Here is a 13,144-nt window from a genome sequence, read left to right as displayed (position 1 = left end):
TATGTATATATTTAAATGAATTATTATTATTAATTGAATGTTAATATATTATTATATATTAATTGATTTTAATTACAATAATAATTAATTAATTAAAATACCATAGAGAGTGCGTTTGGTTGCAAGGGTGAACTAGGGTTGGAGCCCATGGCTATTCCTAAATTTTTAATACTTCAAGAATAACCTCAATCAGACTTTTATAACTTCAGTTATGACTAATTCAGCGAAGCATGTACAGTATAAGTCTTAAAAAGCCAAAGCCAAATCTGAATTCTATTCATTTTAACCCTGTCACATTCATTCGCACATTCATAGTATTTGCCATATCATTCTAAGTATAAAAGGCCATAAAAACCTCCCCTTTTACAAAACCAAAAAGTGCCAAAACATCGTCTAACTACAAATCTCTTAATTGGCATAACCATCCTCCATATGCATACATACACCAATCAACACACCCATTTAAACAATCCATCACCAAAACATAGCAGTTTTGTTTAATTTGAATCTATCGGATGGCCATGATGCCTGGCTAGAGACCAATCTTGGTTTGCATCGAGTGGGACGATTGATTGATTGTCAATTGCGATACTATTCACTACCAATAGGATGAGGAGCCTTTGGGTCACACACATAGAAGACATAATAAGAATATAATTTGTGAGAGGGGTATTTTTGTTATTTTTTATAAAAGGACATTTTGGTAATCTCACAGTACAATTAAATTTACTGAGGTTGTTGCCTAAATTTAATTTCATATGAAAATTAAATTAGTGAGATTATGTATATTTAAATATATATATATATATATATATATTTGAATTTAAATATAATGGATATTATATAATATTAATATTAATAATATGAAATTCAAATTTGGTTTTTAAATTTGAATTGAATTGAATTTAAATATAATGAATATTATCTAATATTGATATTTATTATTAATATTGATAATATGAAATTCAAATTTTGGTTTTGAAGATTTGAATTAGAAATGCCATGTTTGGTTGCAAGGCGAATCTATTCCAAATTGGAATAAGTTGTTTGTTATTCCAATTGGAATAGATGGCTATTCCAAGTGGGAGTAGGATTTTAGTGTGCACTGTTTAAGTGCAACTAAAAGTTAAATGATACAATGATTGAGTTGCAAAATTGAAACCCTAGCCACCCTCTCACTCTCTAAAAAATGCCACCCCCTTTTGTGAGGAAATTTTTTTTTCTTTCAAGAAAAATTCTGCTGTGATTTGTTCTTGTAGGTGAGTGATCTTCCTAGCCTAGAAGTCACTCGTGTGGATACTAGGACGGCACTTCTATTTTGAAGTGTTTTGCGAATCCAACATCAAATCAAAGGAGCCTCCAACACTGGTATGAAACTCTTTTTTCTTTTGATTTGATTTTACACAAAATAATGTAATCGGTGTAAGGATCATGGGTTAAAGGTGTTAGTAAATTGATGGGGTAAACGCAGTAGAAAATGAAAATTTTTCCCATTGATTACTCTGATTAGTCAAAATCAGGGTCTGATTTTATATTATATATATATAATATAATATATATATATTATATATATATATATATATTTACATGCTCAATTGAAATAACACAAGATCAAGCGGATCGGATCATACCGTGTTTGGAGGCTCCGTAAAAAATCTCTGAACGCGATCTCGCTACCGATCCAAGTGTAGGATCAAACTCATGTCATCCATACGAAGACAGTACAACAGAGACCAGAGATTGGTTTTGCTAGAACCAATCTATGGCTTTAAAGATTCAAGGATTTGGAAGGGTGAAGTAAGGAAGAAAGGAAGAGAGAGAAAAAAAAATTCTCTTAAAGCTTTTTACTCCAAGGCTGAAGAATGAGTGATTCAAAGAAAAACCTATTCAATGCTTTCTTTATATAGAAAAGCTAAATATCAATTTCATCCCCAAAGTTTAGCAACAACCTAAACTTTGGTGGAATTGCACATAGGTCCCAGTCTAATTATTTAGTTAAATATTAATATTAACTTCAATAATTAAATTCGTAATTTTTCTAAATAACTCCAATAATAAAATTGGACACCAGCAACTATCTTAGTAAATTTAACTACACAACAAAATTACCAGTATGCCCTTTCGTCCAAAATATGAAAATACCCTTCCATATTTAACCACCCTTAAATTGTCTTCTTATGTGTGTGAGCCGTAGGCTCCTCAGCATACCGACAGTGAGTAGCATTGCGATTGACACCAATCAATTGTCTCGCTGCACAGACCAAGATTGACCCCTAGCAAGACATCATGGCCACCCGATAGAATCGGATTCAGCGAAATAACTACCTGTCAACAATATGGTTACTGTACAATCAAATTATTTCATCATCTATTATCTCATCGTGACCGAGGTATAGAAATAGTGTCAACCTCAGTTACTCTCGATATATTTGTATTCAGTTATTGGACTAATGACCGGAATAATAAATTGGATTGGGCGACAACTCAATCCTACTGTGGCCACAACTTTAGTGTCATTGCCATATACTGAATTGCGCCATGAGAAAAATTTTCCCGTACCTAGGAGTGATGAATCCTTTGTCGATCCACCATAGTCTTGATACATTCCTTGATGCAGCCAATCACTACCGTATTGATAGCTCTGAATAAAACTACGTTGGGCTAGTGTCAAACTACACCAATCGGTACACAAGGCGCTCCAGTGGTCTCAAGTCTAAGGATCACATGCACCACCATTCGTTAGAGGATTTGTTCCATAGACACTGGGGTTACCATCTATATTGAATCCTCTGGTGGGTTAGTCCAGTGAACTTGCCTACATCAAGCACCCATGTGTTACACTAGGTTGTCGGCAAACAACCTTGACAAGTGAGATCAGTCATTGCCTTTCGACAAGGTCATTCAACACTATGATAGCCTTACTGTAATTACTTCTTTCTACTAATATGCTCATAAAATATACTTAATAAAAATACATATATATATTGACTAAAAAGTAGTTGCGCCGAAATTTTTTCTTTACTTAATGTATACATTCTTTACACAATACAAAAATAACATATACAAAAACTATCAAAATGGTGGACAGTGTAGCCATGTCTCTCCGCTTGCCGACGTCCATCCGACCGCATCCTCACCTATTTCCTGCAAAAACATAGAAAGCAAACAATGGGGTGAGCACAAAAATGCTCAGTAAGTAAATCCCTACTCCGCTATATCCCCGTGCATCACTCTTTAATTCTTTCCTTACTCTACTCTTTTTTTTTTTTCTCTTGTTCTTACTCTCACTGTTCTTTTCTTTCTTTCTACTCTCTCTATTCTTTCTTTCTATTCTTTATCTTCCTAACCATGATGAAATTCATGGCAATGTACATGAATAAAATGCATATGCAATAATGCAAAAAATGCTTTTTCTTTCTTATTTCTATTTCTTGTTCTATTCGTTTCTTTTCTTATCTTTGCCGATCGGTCTCCGGTTAATGTATGGATTTGGAACCTTGGCTGTGGGAGTGAGTATAGTCCTCATCTACATGCACTCTTGCGGACCGTACGAAAGCTTCTTTCTTCTTTCTTCTTAGGCCACTCAATTAAGGTGGCATGCAGTAGGAAATTCTTCTTAGTACAACCTCATCCACATACACTCTTGGGCCGTACAATTTTCTTCTCTTATGCCACTCAATTATGGTGACGTGTATGTGGGAATTCTTCTTAACACTCACGGTTCCCCATCACATCAACCTATCCTTACTTTTCTTAACACCTTTAATCCTTTAATGCTTATTCTTCCTTTCTCTTTATTCTTAGGGTGTTTTATTCTTTCTTTATTTCATTCTTTATTCTTTCTTAAATTTCTACACATACCCAATATATGATATGGATGGCCATGCTTAAAATTTCTTACAATGCACTATTGAAATGCACAAATGCAATGTTGTATCAAAGATAGTCATTCTGCACAGGTCTTATTCAAGAAGGCATAACTGAGTTAAAACATCGGATATCTACAATTTTTGTCTCGTTTTAAGCTTAGAGAAGAGCCTATAACTTTTATGTTTTGGTCGCAACCCAGTTCAATCTGTAAGATGCCCAAAATCACTTAGAAAGTCACAGCTGTGACAGGGCAGTTTTCACTTAGGCATTTCATAAACATTAGTTGTGCATAAACACAACCCAATTCATTATCATTCTATTTATTTCTAAAACCATCCAAAATGAGAGAAAAACTCTCTTGTAGCATCACAATATACATGGAAACACACTCCAAAACAATTTCTCCAATCTTCCCATTTCAACCCATCATCAAATCATCACATATACTTCTCATATTCAAATATATCAACGACAGCCTTATTCATCATCAATATCATTCAATTTCTCAATAATCACAACATATGCATAGTTAAAATAAATCTCTACTCACTTGAATTCTAAATTTTAGTGAGTTGGATTTGAGTAGAATTTACTACCTTATGCTTGAGTAGTCTCTCCTAAGCTCTCTATCTTGTTGGATTCAAATCTCTCTAACCCTAAGCATAAACTTCATAAGAACTCAACTTTTACACAATAAAACATGAGTAAAGAGCATGAATCCTTACCTTTTGATGCCTTGAATCAAAACCCTATGAAAATCTACTCAAAAGCCCTCAAATTCCTTGGAAAAGTGAATGAAAATTTGAGAGAAAAATGAGGAGGAGTGTGGGGGTGGTATGAACGAAATAAGGGTTTCAAACCCTTAACATTTTAGTTTATAAACTCACTTTCCCATTTTGCCCTTACTCTTTCCTAGAAATTCCATCTTGTCCCTTAGAAGAAATTCCATCTTTGTCCTTTAGTCAAATACCAAAATGCCTTCACTTTTATTAAATTCTCTATGATTTCTCTCTTTTCACTTCCCACAAATCAAATAGTTTTGAGTGAAATACTATTTTACCTTAATGTAAGTTTAGGGCATTTCTTCATATTCTCTTAAAATAATTCTAACAAAATTTAACTAAGGGCTATACAAAATAATTTAAATCATGTACCTCAATGTGGGTGTTACACTTACCATATTATTTGTGTCCTCGGTCAGAATAATATTGGGGCTATGGACATTCCAGAATGGCCAACATATGTGCTCATAGGGTTTCACTATCAAGATTTGAAACACATTGATACTCTCATCACGGTTCTTCATTCTAAGGACATATATCAATACATATAGTATGATTTACACGAATAGAATAAATTGCCTTTTATTGATCAATGAACATTATTACAAAAATCAATTCTACAATAATTGATTGGCCTAGGGCACCTACTCTAACAAAAGGTTAGCGGATCTTCAAATAATTTTTTAAAATTTCGCCGCATAATAGATCTATTAACCTACAGGTAGACTCTAGAGCCTAGTTGAGAGGTGCTTGAGGCGAAAATTAGACACGTTAAGGAAAGATTAAGGCAATTTTTTGGGATGTTTGAGTCTTTCTAGCCAACCCATGAATGAATTGTCCTAGTCACCCGTTTGAGCCTTTTGATATTTTTTTGCCTTATTTTTCTTTGTGCAACTAATTGTCCAACCCCTTTACCCTAACCATTTATCATACCCTTTAGGAGAACTCAAGACCTTGTGTATAACATAAAGAGCTTTGGAGGTGTGTGAATAAGTTATGGATCAAAAAGTTCAAGTTTGTGGGTTGTAAATAACAAGGGGCAAGTAACCCCATTTTGTTTACATTGTTGTTTTTGGGGTTCTGAACAATATATATAAAACTCTCTCTCTCTCTCTCTCTCTCTCTCTCTCTCTCTATATATATATATATATTATATATATATATATATATATAATATATAATATAAAAATCTATATATAGTTTTAATAAAGTTCTTGATTACTTATGCCTTTCGTACAAAAAATAAAAAATGCATAAATTTTTTTTTTGGTTGGGGGGGGGGGGGGGGGGGGGGGGGGGTTGGGTGTTGTTGTGTGGGAGTTGTAAAAAGGGTTGATACTTTTGGTTGATGATTGAGAAGGAAAATGGGACCAATGTAGCTCTTTGTGTTTGCATGAGGAAAACTGAGTTCTTTTCTTTGAACCCACTTATCCAAGCCTAATGTTACAAGCTTACAAAGACCTTTTGATCCTTACCGATGTCTAGTCTACATTAATGGAGAGTAGTTCAATACTTAGGCTTATAGAGTCTACCACCATTTGATAAACTTTACATTTCTGCATAAAATAATCTGGGAAGTCAAAAGGTGGATTGAAGTGGGGATTACCTACTTAGGGGACCGAGAGAGAAAGATAGTCAACTCAATTTATGACTTTTTGGAGTGCTAAGCATTTTCTTGTAATAATGTATCAACAATATCTGAGACTTGCATTTGCAATCAATTCTAGGCATTTCTTTTGTGTTTAATTTCAATTTTCCTTTGCTATTTTAGTTTTATGTTGTTTTTCATTTGTTTCATTTTGTTTTTGATGCTTGAGGACGAGCATACCTTAATTTTGGGGGTTTTTGATAATCCTAGGATTATACTATTTTTCTATACGATTTTTGTATGATTTTCGGATACTTCTTATGAGTTTTGAGCCTGAATTGTTACTTAATTCTACATATTTTATGTTTTAGGCCAAAACGTGTAGTCAGAGCAAAAATGAGTTTTTGGACCTGGAATCGAGTGAAATTCAGAAGATCGAGAAATTCTTATGCTGATTGGAAACACCCTCGAAGTTTGTTCCTATTGGAGATCAAGAAGATCGAAGTTTCAAGTGAAAAAGCAAGCGGAGGGCAGTTCCTTGGGTTGGTGCCCAAGTCTATTCCATGATGGATCTATCAGGTGGTCATGATGCCTTGCTAGGGGCCAATCTTGGTCTGTGTGTGGTGAGATGATTAATTGGTATTAATCGCGATCCTACATACTACCGATATGATAAGGAGCCTACGGGTCACACACATAGAAGATAATTTAAGAACCAATTTATAAGAAGGGCGTTTTCGTCTTTTTAGGCAAAAAAGTATTTTGGAAATCTCATAGTGCAATTAAATTTACTGAGGTCGTAGCCTTTATTTAATTTGATATTAAAATTAAATAAGTGAGATTACGTTTAAATATGTGTTCGCATATATTTAAATAAATTATCATTATTGTTAAATGTTAATATATTATATATATATATATATTAATTGAATTGAATTGAGATAATGATAATTAAAATTAAAATTAAAATATCTAAATGGGGCTGTTTGGATACAAGCAGTGTTTGGGTTAGTGCCCAAGTCTATTCCATGATGGAATAAGGCAAAGTGTGCACTATATAAGTGCAAAACTTTGTGAATTAAACTATTAATTGATTCAATCATTTAGACTAAAAAATTCCAGCCCCCTTTTTCTCTCTTCCCATGCTAGTTTGCCTTTTTTGGTTGAATCAAATATTATTTGATTCCTTCTTGGTTCTTAAGGCTAAAGAGGATCTAGAAAATCCCTCTTTAGTTCCTTGGGGTTATCTTCGTGTGGACTACATTGGTTCGATCCTACTCTTGGGTTGGTAGCAAAATTCATTCAGAGACAAGTTGGAGGAGCCTCCAAACGTGCGTATGATTTCTTAACTCTAGACTGAATTTTTTGTAGATTCTTATTTAATGTATAAACTATAAATTTGTGCCCTGATCTTGGTTCTAAGGAACGATCTATGTTGTAAATAATTTTTGTTTTCCACTGCCATGTCTTGATCGTTCCTAACACTTATTTTTCTTTTCTTTATCTTCGAAAAATCTATTGGAAAAGGCACCAAGGTTGGGCTGTTCAGAGAACTTTTTCATAAAGGGTTGCTTTCATTTTTACCAAAATTCGGCTTTTCATGTTTTTCTTTATATATTTTGCAAAGTTCTTTGTGAGAAAAGCACATTTATCATCATCCAAACTACAAGAATCAACATTCTCAAAAAGTTCAGAGACTACCTCATGTTTGAATGCTAAATCTTTGCTCGGATTCTGATTGTCCCACCTTTTCAGATTCATCTCAAAGGTTTGAAGGGAGCCAATGAGTTCATTGATGTCCATGGAGTCCACGTCATGACATTCTTCAATGGAGGTTACTTTAGACATCAATCTCTTGGGAAGAGAGCAAAGAACTTTCCTAACAAGTTTAGCATTAGTATAAATTTTTCTCAAAGCAAAGCATTCATTAGACACATCGCAAACCCTACCATGAAAGTTACTTATAGTTTCATCATCATGCATAGCCAAGTTTTCAAAATCAGTCACAAGTCTTCTAAGTCTAGTTCCTTCATTTTTAACTTTAAGCTTATCCCAAGCATCCTTGGCAAACTCACAGTTGGCAATGAATTTCATTTGATTCACATTCATAGCATTGAAAAGAACATGGATGGCTTTTGAGTTAAAATTAGCAAGTTCTAACTCAACACGAGTCCATTCACTAATAGGTTTTGTCTAGACACTTTATTTTCAACAATAACTGGGGCTGTCCAACCATTCACAACTTGGACCCAAACTCTTTCATCAATGGACTTTAAAAAAGCACGTATTCTAGGTCTCCAAGTATAGTATTTACTTCCTTTTAATAGGGGTGGTCTATTAGCAGATCCTCCTTCACTAAAGAAATTCATAGCAACAGACACAACATATGTGCAGACATACAGACAGATGTGCACAGACACATGGGATTAGCAGACCAAAAACAAAAACATGTCAATAGACCTGATTCAAGAAGCAATCAGATGCACACGAAAGCAAACAAATGGGTGAGGATCAACTAAAAAAACTTATCAGAATTTGCTCTGATACCACTTGTTAGAGTTGATGAACTCTATTAAATATTTAGGTAACCATTTTTAAAGCGCAACGAAAATTATTTACCAAGTTGATTAAACATTGTCAAGTAAGGAACAAATCAACAACCATAAGCGGTAAACATAAAGCACACAATCATATACATGGATCAGCTAAAACCACTCTTAGCCTACATCCAAGGGGCCTCGTCCAGATCAAAGCTAATTCACTATAACAACAAACGTTACAAGATAAAGTTCATAGTTGATTTTAGCCACAGCAAAGAGAACTCCCTATTCTACGTTACACTAAACACCACCCTCTGAATCTCTAATGCTTCGTCACTTCTAGAATTACTTCACTCCAAGAACACTCCTGGAAAATGCTTGAGCTCCACCCAAGCTTCACATGGTGAAGACACACTCCAGCTCCAGTAAAGGAACCAAGTTCCAACCGCCATCCAATAAAGAAGATAAAGAAAATGGTTTTAGCACAAACCCATAAAAATGAACTTGACCAATAAACAACTCCCTGAAAAGTTCAAACCACCAGCAAGATGAATATTCATGTTAAAAAAGAAAACAAACAAGGAAGAAAAACAACTTCCTTTTAGCTCACAATAAAGGAACCATGTTCCAAATAAATGCTCATTAACAAGCTAAGATATGATCATCAAAGTATCAAGAAAATCCCATAAACAATGAAAGGAACCTGACTGAAATGCTGTATAAAATTTCAGAGAGCTAAACAATGTAAAACCAAGTTCAAAGATGCAAGGAAGAAGAAGATGGGTATAAATAATCCTTACTTGACCAATCTCTTTAAGACAAGTGGCGGACAATCTCTTTCATCTATTTTTGGGACCACAAACAAAAGCTCACCAACTTTGTAGGACTATAAGAAGAGAGGTGGACACCTGTGAAGAGAAAACTCACACAAAAATCATGAATGAGATAAAACTTGATGGGCAAGATATATTAGAAAAACGCCACCTATACAAAAAGAGTCGGACAACAGATGCTTGCACAGAAGAACGATGTGTGCAGATATTTGCTCAACAATTCATTGTCTAGTCAGCAGACCACGGTTGACACATGTTGAACAAAAGAAGAAAGTTTTTCACCAAACTTTCAGCACCAAATCTTAAAAAAAAAAAAAAAAGGGAAAAACCAATTCCCTAGACCACCTCTGAATATTTGGACACCTATAGTGTGATACTTATAACAACAAATTAGATAAGATAAAAATATCTCAATTGGATAAGGAAAATCTGCCACATATGCAAAGTGATTCAAACGGTAGTGTTAGTAACTGACCGATTCGCACAGCGGAAAAACGTAATATTTAAAACTAATCGATCAATTACATGAACCAAGATCCGAGTACAGATTATAACATTTTCATGCATAAACTAAAACGTAAAATAAAATTGTATTAAAAACAAATCCATACAAGGATTTAGTTCATACCGACGTTTGGAGGCTCCTTCGTATCTTTGACTTCGAACACGAACACTGTTCACCAGTTACTATTCACTAGACACTGTTCACGTGATTCTTTGCTAATCGATCCAATGTAGGATCACATTCACGGAAGTCCACACGCAGATAATCCGCAGAACCCTTGATTATTTTGCTAGAACAATCAAGGGCTTCAAGAATCAAGAAAGAAGAACAAGAAAAAATTTCTTCTTCACACAAGAGTGTAACGTGAGAGAGAGAGAGATAGGGTGGCTAGGGTTTTTGATTGAATGAATATATCACAATATTTTAATTTTAAGTTGAACTTATATAGTGCAACAATTAAAATTGTATTCCACTTAGGAATAGCCATGGGCTCCAACCCTAGTTCACCCTTGCAACCAAACACACCCTTTATGGTATTTTAATTAATTAGTTATTATTATAATTAAAATCAATTAATATATAATAATATATTAACATTTAATTAATACTAATAATTCATTTAAATATATACATAGATATATTTATATATAATCTCACTAATTTAATTTTAATATTAAAATTAAATACAGGCAACAACCTCCGCAAATTTAATTGCACTGTGAGATTACCAAAATACCCTTTCATCCCGAAAGACGAAAATACCCTTTTCACAAATTGGTTCTTAAATTATCTTCTAAGTGTGTGACCCATAGGCTCCTTATCATATCGGCAGTGTGTAGTATTGCGATTAACACCAATTAATCGTCTCACTACATATAGACCAAGATTGGACCCTAGCAAGGCATCATGGCCACCCGATAGATTCGAATTCAACGAAACTGTAGCCTGTCAACGGTATGGTTACCGTGCTATTCAATCATTTCATCATCTGTTATCTTATCGAGACTAAAGTACATAAACAGTGTCAACCTCAGATATCCTCGACATGTTTGTATTAAGTTAATGGACCAATGACCGGAATAATAAATTGGATTGAGCATCAACTCAATCCCACTATGCCCACAGATTTAGTGTCATTGCCATTTATTGAATTACCTAGTGAGATAACTACTCCCGTATCGAGGTGTGATGAATCATTTGTTGATCCACCATAGTCTCGATACACTTCTCAATGTAGCTAATCACTCCTGTATTGATAGCTCTAAATAGAACTACGTTGGACTAGCGTCAAACTACACCAGTTGGTGCACAAGACGCTCCAGTGATCTCAAGTCTAAGGATCACATGCACCACCATCCGTTAGAGGATTTATTCCATAGACACTAGGGTTACCATCCATATGAAATCCTCTGGTGGGTCTGTCTAGTGAACTTGCCTCTAGCAAGCACCCATGCATTGCACCAGGTTATCGGCAAACAACCTTGACAAGTAAGATCAGTCACTACCTTTCGACAATGTCGTTCAACACTATGATAGCCTTACTATATTATCTGTTTCTTTGATCAGAATAATACTGGGGCTATGGATGTTTCTAGAATGGCCACCATATGTGATCATAGGGTTCTCACTATCAAGATTTGAAACACTTGATACCCTCATCATGATTCTACCATCCTAAGGACATATATCATTACATATAACTATGATTTACACGATATAAAAGAATATGCCTTTTATTGATAAATAAACATTTATTATAGAGTCAACTTTACAATAATAGATTGGCTCTAAGACACCTACTCCAATAGGTAGTTGTTAGCGTAGTAATGAAGTGTGCACACAATCGCGATAAATGCGAAATAAATTCTAACATACATATGTCTGACATACCTGTGCACACACACAACATAAGTTTAAGAAAAATATTCAACAACTTTTCTCTTTTGGTTCCTCCGTCAAATTTTAGAAGTCTTGAAATGATTGGGCCAAACTCTCTATGGTGTTTTGGTGGTTAGGGTTAGGGTTTCAGTGGGCACAAGAGCGATAGAGAAGAAGAAATAAAGAAATTGAAACTTGAAATAATAAAGTAGAAGTTGATTTAGGGTTAGTAATTTTTTTTTTTTTAATCTTAGGGGTAAATGATGTGGCAACTCGTTGACATGGCAGATGAAATGACACTACCACGTTAGCTGCCACATCAACCACCATGTCATGACGTAAGAGAATGGTGTATAGGGATGATTAAAATGTAGTATTACTCAAACTGCATCCAAGCCTCACTAATAAAGTAAAATTACAAAAAAGCTCACACTATTGCCATTAACGTGAAGCTCTGATTTCCCGTTAAAGTGATTTTGCTTAATTCTCCAGCCATCTTTTAACACCATTGATACTCTTGACTTCATCCCCAATTCACTAGCAAACACATACCAAGAAACCCTCACCAGAATCACCATAAATACCTTCACCAACTCCATAGACTTTTCATCCCATTTTAAAGAGAAAAATCTTTTTTTTTTTTTTTGAGGCCATAACTCTATATTCATTCCATGCAACATGAAAACACACCCTGAAGCCTTCATACAACCCTCATTTATGTTTATAACCAATTAGGCAATCCCTTTCTCTTAAGTTCTAGCCATATTTCGCTTCAAGTTACAGGTTTATGTTACTTTCTCTCTCTAGAACAAGTTTCATCAAGACAAGAGAGTTTTCTTTTACTTCTCCTCTTTTTAAATTCATTATAAGCATCAAGGAACACTCACATATCATATTATATTTTTCCAACATGAAACATAATATTTTGAAGCACTAAAACGCATCCCCCATGTTTTTTTTTTTTTTTTTTTGGTAAGTAAGTATGCATTAGGAAAAAAGAAAAAATGTACAAAGAGGCCTATAAAAGCGGTCCTCCTACCTCAAGACAAGCCCTGGATTAGGACCAAAAGAATCAATTAGCCTATACAAGACTAAAAGAAAGGTGAACCCTCTCCTTTTCCTACCTCAAGACATACCCTATGTTAGGA

Source organism: Pistacia vera, unplaced genomic scaffold (genome assembly GCF_008641045.1).
Source record: "Pistacia vera cultivar Batoury unplaced genomic scaffold, PisVer_v2 Contig694, whole genome shotgun sequence".
In the NCBI taxonomy this organism is placed as follows: domain Eukaryota; kingdom Viridiplantae; phylum Streptophyta; class Magnoliopsida; order Sapindales; family Anacardiaceae; genus Pistacia; species Pistacia vera.
The sequence above is the reverse complement of the archived record's forward strand: the minus strand, read 5'-3'. Positions refer to the sequence as shown.